Source organism: Gekko japonicus, unplaced genomic scaffold, assembly GCF_001447785.1.
Source record: "Gekko japonicus isolate JY-2015 unplaced genomic scaffold, Gekko_japonicus_V1.1 scaffold2236, whole genome shotgun sequence".
NCBI classification, from domain to species: Eukaryota; Metazoa; Chordata; class Lepidosauria; order Squamata; family Gekkonidae; genus Gekko; species Gekko japonicus.
In genome coordinates, this window is record NW_015176518.1 from 66,095 (window position 1) to 75,410 (window position 9,316).

A 9,316-nucleotide genomic window follows, 5' to 3' on the forward strand; every position below is an offset into this window, starting at 1 on the left:
GGTGGCGACTGACTGGCTGCAGGCTGGACCCCCTCCCCCCGCTCCCCGGAGTGCTCCGCCGCGGCCTCCTGACGCCCGGACGCCCGCCCTCCGGGAGTGAGGCTCTTCCTGCGCAGAATGCTCGGGGGCCCCCCCGGGGGGGGGGGGGTGTCTGTTGCTGGTGGCGACTGACTGGCTGCAGGCTGGACCCCCTCCCCCCGCTCCCCGGAGTGCTCCGCCGCGGCCTCCTGACGCCCGGACGCCCGCCCTCCGGGAGTGAGGCTCTTCCTGCGCAGATAGGCGGCCCCTGGCCGGGAGGGTCTTCTGGGCGCGGGGGTGGGGGCGGCCGGACAGGCATGGGGCGCCCCAGGCACTGCAGCGGTTGGCAGGAGGAGGAGAGGAGAAAGCCCCCAGTCCCCACCCCATGGCAGTCGGGTTCGAGCATGGCCGCCGGGTTCTCCCGGCAGGATCTCTCTGGCCGGTGCCCTCCGACGGAGAGGGGGAACTGCGGCGGCGTAGGAGCCCAGCGAGAGGAGCTGGCAGTCGCCGCAGCGAAGGGCCTTAAAGAGCCCATAGTGAGAGCTGGGGGAGCTTGCCGCTGGCTTGGGAGGGCGCGGGGTGGGCGGGGTTTCTGGGAAATTTCGGGGGGGGCGCAAGCCCCCCAGCCCCCGCGAAGATTACGCCGGTGGTTGGCCGCTTTGGGGAAACAGGATGCTAGACCAGAGGGAACATTTATGTTTTTACCTGTTTTAATTTGTTTAATGATGTTGTATTTATCTTGTTGTATACTGCCCCGAGCCTGGTTTTTCCCGGGGAAGGTGGTTTAAAATCGAAACCACCACAACAATAAACGTTCAATCCAGCTGGCACATGTGATACACTGGCACATGTGATACACTGTGAACTTCAAGGGACATTGATATGGAAAAAGCATAATACCAAATCACCAGAATGTGGAAAGCCTCTCCACTGAAATGAACTTAAAGCAACCACTAGCCTAGGAGTCCACTGACACCCACTGACAAGACACCCACTGGCTTTTCATCGACTATTGGAGATTTGGTTAGCTGTGCAGATTTTTTTTAAAACGTTGCTTTGACAGCAGCTGCCACCACAGCACCAGGCTCTGCAGTGTGTTACTGAAGTTAAGTCGTGGCAGCCATTTTGTGGCTGGCTCCGCTTCCTGCAGCAGCCATTTTTTGGCAGCCATTTTGTTGCTGCACCTACCATGCTGTGTCAGAATTCCAAATGTGCCTGCAGGCTCAAAACGGCCAGGGATCCCTCTGTGCTACCCTCTTTTGTTCTCCGTTCCCCCCCCTCCAGCCCACACCTTCCTCCCCAGACTTCCAGCTCCCGACTCAACTGCTCCTCCAGAGGCTTCAAGAGACCACAACCAGCAAGAATCATTTGCTGATCATGCAAGTGCTGCGTTCATTGCGTGAGGAGCTGCTAGCGGAAAGCTCAGACTCAGATGATAGGTAAGGAATCCTGTATAGTGTATAACCATGTCCCTCGGATCCCTAATTGTCGGGCCTGAAGACCTCGCTAAAGCTCCATCGAATCTGTGAGGGAGAATTCTTTCGAGTAGCTCAACCTCACCTAAATTTGCACAAAAGCTTCCAGAACCTTTTCCATTCTTCTACTGGTTCAGGACTGCTGCACGGGAGAAGGAGGAATTCCTATCTTCTCCCCTGTTCTTTATTCGGTGACTGAAACAGCCCAGGGGCTGGAGATGGGAGCCTGATTTTGGTCGAATCTGCATTTGTCTTTCCCACCGGTGTGCGAGCCTTCTGACTCCGTCTTCAAAAAAACTGTCTGCATTTGATTTCGGTTTCGCAGTTCCATAATGCTAGCATACTTCTGCATGTCTGCATTTGTTTATCGCCCTCTCGTGGCGGCTGCAATGTCATTGCGCCTCCGCACCGTTTTAAATCAATCTTCTCGGTCGAATCTCCATTTGCATTTTTAAATCAGTTTCGTGCTGCTGTGATGCCGTCTTTCTTGTTTGAACGTTGTTTGGAGAAGATTCTTTTAAAGCGGTGTGGAGGTGCCATGACAGTGGGATTACAATCCCAGCCATGAACGGGGGAAAATTTTACCTGCAAATGGGTAATATATTGATCTCATCCAATCAGTGAGCTGTGAAATTCAGAGCTGAACTTGGGAACTACAGACAGATGGACACTATCTGTGTGCATCTAAAGGAGAGGCAGAGAGAGCACAGTGAAATGATCTAGAATGATAAAAGGGTTGGAACACTTTCCCTATGAAGAAAGGTTAAAGCGCTTGGGGCTCTTTAGCTTGGAGAAACGACGGCTGAGGGGTGACATGATCGAGGTCTATAAGATGATGCATGGGATAGAGCAGGTAGAGAAAGAAGTACTTTTCTCCCTTTCTCACAATACAAGAACTCGTGGGCACTCCATGAAATTGCTGAGCAGTTGGGTTAGAATGGATAAAAGGAACTCCTTCACCCAAAGAGTGATTAACGCATGGAATTCACTGCCACAGGAGTTGGTGGTGGCTACAAGCATGGACGGCTTCAAAAGGGAATTGGATAAACACATGGAGCAGAGGTCCATCAGTGGCTATTAGCCACAAGATATAGATAGGAACTCTCGGTCTGGGGCAAGTGATGCTCTGTATTCTTGGTGCTGGGGGGGGGGCAACAATGGGAGGGCTTCTAGTGTCCTAGCCCCACTGCTGGACCTCCTGATCGCACCTGGTATTTTTGGCCACTGTGTGACAGAATGTTGGACTAGATGGGCCATTGACCTGATCCAACAGATCTCTTATGTTCTTCTCTCCGGTTCTATTTTGTCCTCCTGGAACAATGCAACCGAGTGACTACTCAGAGGGACTCATTAGCATCTCTCACCTGTGTCAGGAAGGAGAGGGAGACGATAAATAAGCCCTTGGGGATCCATTAAATTAAATCCACTAAATACGGGAATTGCTACGAAGAAATACACAGACTGAGTTTCTCGGCACTGAGTGGAGAAGAACAGAGAAACGGGTTAGAATTGAAACCAGCATTTATTGTTATTTATAGAGCACTGTCAATGTGTATGGTGCTTCACATAGTACAAGACAGTAGGTCCCCACCTCCAAGGAGCTTACAATATAAATTTTACCATAAGGGAGACAACAAGGGGAGGTGAAAGAAGGAATGACCAAGAAAAGGGTGTGTATTCAGTTCAGCTAAAGTTAGAAGAAGGAGATTGGATTTATACCCCACCCTTCACTCGGAGTCTCAGAGCGGCTTACAATCTCCTTCCCTTCCCCTCCTCACAACAGACACCCTGTGAGGTGGGTGGGGCTGAGACAGCTCTTCTGAGGATTGCTCTTGAGACAACAGCTCTGAGAGAACTTTGACTGACCCAAGGTCACCCAGCAGCCACATGTGGAGGAGTGGGGGAATCAAACCCAGTTCTCCAGATTAGAGTCTGCTGCTCTTAACCACTACACCAAACTGGTACTTAGTTTCAGAGGAGAGGGGAACTTAGGAGGTCTGTGCCCAGGGCTTCGCAGAACAGGTGGGTTGGAGGCATTCGTGGAGGCATTTATAAGCACAAGGAGCATCCAGAGGCAAAGTCATTTGGGGGTGTAGTTGGGGATGGTGATGCTGAAGGAGTAAAGGGCATGAGTGTCTCAGGATCTGATTTTACAGTGGGGGCAAGGCCATGGAAGGCTTTTTTTTCGATCAAATTTTTATTCCCCCCCCCCCGAAATATTAAAGATACAGAAAAGAAAATGCACAGAAAAAATGCACATTACATTTTTAAAGGCCCTGGTCACACGGGCCAGATAACGCATGGGGGAGGCGTGGCTGTTTGCCCCGGAGCAAAATAAAGCGTGGTAGCCCGAGCACACGGTCCCCTGAGTCTTCACGCTTAGGCGGTTAGCTGGCGATCACACGGCGATGCTGGAGCGTGGCAAAGAAGCGGTGTGGCAAACGTTTTGTGTTTGTGTGCATGCACAGTTCCGCGGAGCAGCACTGCTTTCAGTTACGTGTTTGTGCGCATGCGCTTATGAAAAACATCCGGTTTGCGACGGGACGTGGACGGGCGCTGGATGCCATGGGATACTAGCGCTCCCGTGATCAGACACCCGCCCCTGCCCTGCGTTTTCTGGATACTAGTGCACTTTCCGAGTAGTTTTTTACTGCGCATCTTCGGCGGGACGCCACAGGTGCGATACGCTTCCCAGATGTTGCGGTGTGATCGCGCACCGAAAATCCGCTTGACATTCGTGCCTTTAGCACGGCAAATCCTCTGTGTGAACGGGGCCAAAGTATAACAAGAACTTTAGGTGATATCACAATAAAGGCTGTGCCGTATACACATAAAATTTATAAAAATGGAAGAAAAAAGGAAACAATATAACACAGAAGATATCAAATAATATATTTTTTTTATTTTTTTAAAAATTATATTTTAATTCCCCCCCCCCACATATGCATATGAAGTAACAATCAAAATACAAAATAATCAAAAATAAGAACACAAAAAAATAACAACCTTCTGCATGAAATCTTGCAGGATTATCAAGTCAAGAATCTACAATTAGTGAAGCATAATAAATAACCAAGTAAGAAATACACAAAGTAGAAAAGGTAAACAGTCAAGCCTTTTCAAATTCAAATATGACAGAACGATCATAGAAAAATCGTATCCTGATACACTGAGTTGCTAGGTAAGATGTCACATTCAGCAAAAAAGAGCTTAATACAGGGAGCCACATCTCTGTAAATAAGGAATAATTTGAGTTGTGTGTTATTTTCCCCATTATAAACTGATCCCAAATTTTCTCATACCACTTTGACATTGTGGGGGGGGGGGGGTAAGCAATCTCCATTTTGAAGCTATAGCCAGCTGAGCAGAAGCCAATAATAAACAAATTAGCTTCCAAGTGGAGTCTGAGCATTCTGTGTCAGTCCAATATTGTAAAAGAAATATTTCAGGAGTATTTGGTAAATCAATAGTAGTTATGTGTTTTATATGTTGGTGAACTTTATTCTAGAATGGATGAATTACCTGACAAGTCCACCGACAATGGAAATATGTCCCAGGTTCTGTACACCCCTTCCAACAAAGTTCCGGGTAATTTTTATTTATACGGTGTAACCTCCGAGGTGTCAAGTACCAACAGATCATCAATTTGACCAACTGAAATAGTACATTATAAATTGGTGATCTATTATTGGGTGATGCCCAGATTTCTGGCCAAACTTTTATGTCAGTAGGTAATTGTATCATTTTATTCCATGTATTTTGATAATGTAGGATATTATCTACTGTAGAGGTTTGTACTAATATTTTGTAACTTTTTGATAAGTTCCTTTTTTATTTTCTGAATACTTTCATATTACCGAGTCTAGATCATTTGAGGAGGTAGGTGACAGTTTTTTAGATTTGAGTGAGGATAAGAAAGACGATAACTATAAGTATTGAAGCCAAGGAATAGGCTTTACTTAATTTCTCCTCCAGTTGTTTCTCTTCTAGGGTCATTCCATCATTAAGTACACCACCATGCCAGAAAACACCACCTGTAATCCAGTCTTGGAATGTTGAGGTAAATGTACATGGTTTGAACCAGGATTGATATAAGAATGCAGATGACCAAGAGTATTCAGGAAGGGTTTTTTTCCCCATAATTCCATCCCAAATTTTAAATGTATAATTTAACAATTCATTATTTTTGCAGCTCTGAGGACTATCTTTAGGTTTCATCCAAACAGCTGCCCAAAGAGGAATAGGTTGAGCATAATGTGATTCAATTTGTATCCAGGCCTCATCAGAGTCCGGTTGCATTATTTTAATTGCCTGTTCTAGATTTGCTGCCTTATAATAATTTGACAGATTAGGCAGATCAAGACCACCTAAAGCAGTCGGTCTATATAAAATACAACTCCTGAACCTTGGCCTTTTATAATTCCAAGTAAAATTGTTTAGTTCTTTCTGCCATTTCTGAAGATCGATTAAACATATATATATAGGAACAGATCAAAAAAGAAATAAAAAAGGCATTATAAAGTTCATTATAAATTTAGGCATTATAAAAATTTAGGCATTATAAAGCAGCTCCCTCCCTGAACAACTGGAAAAACAAATTATGGGAACATTTTCTCCTGAATAAAATTGCCTCGCAGAACGCTGTTATCACCACGGGTGGCCGTCTACGCACATTTCAAGTCATCTGATTCCCAATAATAGTTTACTTGCCTAATGGGGATTTTCTCCCCAATAACCGCTATTATCAAGACCTTCTGTATTTTTGAAACTCCTTTTGGTTCCCTACATGCCATTCATTGTGTCTTGGTCAGGTTGATGTTGACGCTGAAAACCTTTACCACTTTATGCAATGGTTTTATTTCTGTTTTGTATAGAAAATAATAAATAAAGCATTAAAAAGGGGGGGGGGAAATAAAAATAAAGTTCTTTATTATGTGAATTTGATATGGCCATGAAAAGGATTTGTAATGCCATGAGTGTAATTGTGACCTAATTTCTGAGAAGGTTTTACTGAAGTTAAAATGTATTAATATCTTTCAGGTTTAGTGGAATATGCACCCCTAGATATTTAAAAGACTCTTCAACCCATTTGTAAGAGTAATGTACCTTAATCTTTTGTTCCAGATCTGATGTCAAAAAAATAGGGTATAATAATGATTTTGAGGAGCCAGTTGTAAGTCCAGAAATGTAACTAAAGTCATGCAGGACTTGCCCTAATGAAGGTAGAGATATCAGAGGATTAGTAAATAATAAAATAATATCATCTGCATATGTGGAAACTTTATGCACTCTACTATCAATTACCAGGCCTGTGATGGAGGTCATTCTTCATATCACTTCCACAAGTGGCTCAACCGCCAAGGTGAAAAGAAGAGACAACAAAGGACAGCCTTGGCGTGTCCCACATGTAAGTAAAAATTTCTCTGAAAATATTCCGTTTGCTCTAATTTTAGCTGAGGGTAAATTATATATTGCATCAATCGCTTTCCGGAATCTTATGCCAAAGTTCATCTCAAGTAGAAGTCGTTTCAGATACGGAATTTCTAAACAATCAAAGGCTTTATGAATGTCCAAGGACAAAAGGACACTTTCAATACTATTAGCTCTTCCATACATTATCACAGGGGTGTCAAACATGCGGCCCAGGGGCCAGATGAGGCCCCCCAGAGGGTGACAGTATTGTGAGTAATGATGGCTGGTGACATATCTCCTGTTTCTTTTACGAGTGTTGCAGAGTCATATAGAAGTTGCACACACCAGCTTAGGTTGGTGCTATTTACACTTTTATTTACATTATATACACAGTCCATGTATTCACAGTTTCCACTGACAAAGTGCTTCGCCAAGCAACCTGATACCATACTGGAATACAGTGGTATATACAGCACAGACTTATATACACATGCAGTAGTCCAAGTATCCAATCAGCACAGAGATGCTGAGTCACTGAAGCACCTCCTGCAGGCTGATGCAACATGTCCGGTCATGTGACCTCTGACTGTCATTTAGATCACCATGATCTGTCTAACAAGCTGCAATCTTGTTAAGGCATTTTCTATGCACATGCCGACAGAGGGTTTCTATCAGGCCCACAGTGGAACTGGCTGTCTTCTGATTCTCCTTCCAGTTCTGCTGCTGCTGCTGTGTCGTCATACGTTTGCAGCTTACAGATACACACCCAAACAGCATACTCGAGATTGCAACAGCACAGACATTTTGATGCAATAATTCAGAGCAAGAGGTGTCAGTTATCACACACTATTAAATAAACAACATATTGCAAGAGTGCTAACGTTGTAAGCATGTTTTTATTTTAAGTAAAAAAACCCCACCTTTGTGTTTGTGTCCTTTATAAAGTTTATATCTCCGCTACCTGGCAATACATTTTATGACACACCTGGCCTGGCCCAACAAGGTCTCCTTTATGTCAAATTCGGCACTCATAACAATTGAGTTCGACAAGCCCTCCATTATCACATTCAAGGCCCTACGGATATTATCCGTCAATTGGCGATTAGGCATAAAATCAGTTTGGTCTGTTGAGATGTAATTACACGTTATAGATCTTAATCGATTGGCCAGCATCAAAGTAAATATTTTAGCATCTTGATTGAGAAGCGCAATAGGCCTGAAGGAACTAGGTTGTGTCAGATCTTTATCAGGTTTAGGGATCATCACTAATGTAGCTTCCAACCACAATTTTGGCATTTGGCCACTTTCTAAAATTTTATTACAAATGATGGTTAAAGGGCCTACTAAGGAGAGCTTAAATGTTTTGTAGAACTCAGCCTGTAGGCCATGATTACCCAATGTGTTGTTTGTTTTTAGAAGCTTAATCGTGTCCATGACCTCTTGTAAGGGAAATTCTTTGTCTAATAGTGCCTGATGCTCCCTGGTCAGTCTATTCATTAAATTCCCTAATTTATAAAAAATATTTGAGGGAACAGTTGTCTTATGGTTTGAGGTACATAAGGTCTTGAAGTAATTTGCTAATATTTTGACAATATCTATTGAAGAGGTATGTTTATGTCCCTTACGATCAGTTAATTGTATTCTTTTGACATTCCGTTGCTTCGTGGTACACCACGCAAGCAGTTTCAAAGTCTTTTCAGATTTCTGCCAGTATTTCTGACATAAGTAAGTTATCTGTCTCTGTATTTTAGTGGTTTCAAGTGCCTCTAAAGCTTTCCTCTCAGCAGAAAACTGTTTATAATTTTTGGGGGGAGCATGTCTTTTGATGCAGTTTTTCCAAATGAAGTATTTTGTTAGTATGTTCTGTGATCAATCTTATCCTTTCTTTTTTCAGATGGGAGGCGATGGAAATGCATCTACCACGGACCACCGCCTTCATTGCATCCCACACAATACCCACAGGAACTTCATCTGACCAATTCTCCTCAAAATAAAATTTAATTAAGCTATCTAATTCATCTCTAAATGTTTCTTGCAATAAAAGTGATTTATTCAGCATCCAAGCTGTTACCGTCTTTGGTGTAACAGACCAAGATAACTCACATTCAATCTATGGATGATCAGTGAAAATTTTTGAACCAATATTTGTAGTACAAACTTTAGGAATAAGTGATGGAGAAACAAGTATCTAATCTATCGTATGAATATTGTGTCTTGCAGAATAGTAAGTGTAAGATCCACTAATTGCAATTTTTTAAAAAAGATTTTGAAGTGGAGAATCGTAGCAGGCTGGGTTTTTGTAAGAATGTTTAGTTTCGGACTTCCGGTTTATGGTGGTGCGCCGAGCAGATTCACCTCCCGGACCTTCCGGGGGGTGAAAGCTGCGCACCGGCAGAAAGGAGGGGGCCCCA

The 9,316-nt window shown here is 43.9% G+C and overlaps 1 long non-coding RNA gene across 1 annotated transcript; it reads left to right on the top strand.

Annotated features, from left to right (window-relative positions):
* Positions 1–5,512: 5,512 nt before the first annotated feature.
* Positions 5,513–8,884, top strand: LOC107124007. The gene is made up of 3 exons (XR_001482971.1): positions 5,513–5,553; positions 6,801–6,900; positions 8,800–8,884. It is a non-coding gene; the product is annotated as an uncharacterized LOC107124007 (long non-coding RNA).
* The last annotated feature ends 432 nt before the right edge of the window (positions 8,885–9,316 follow it).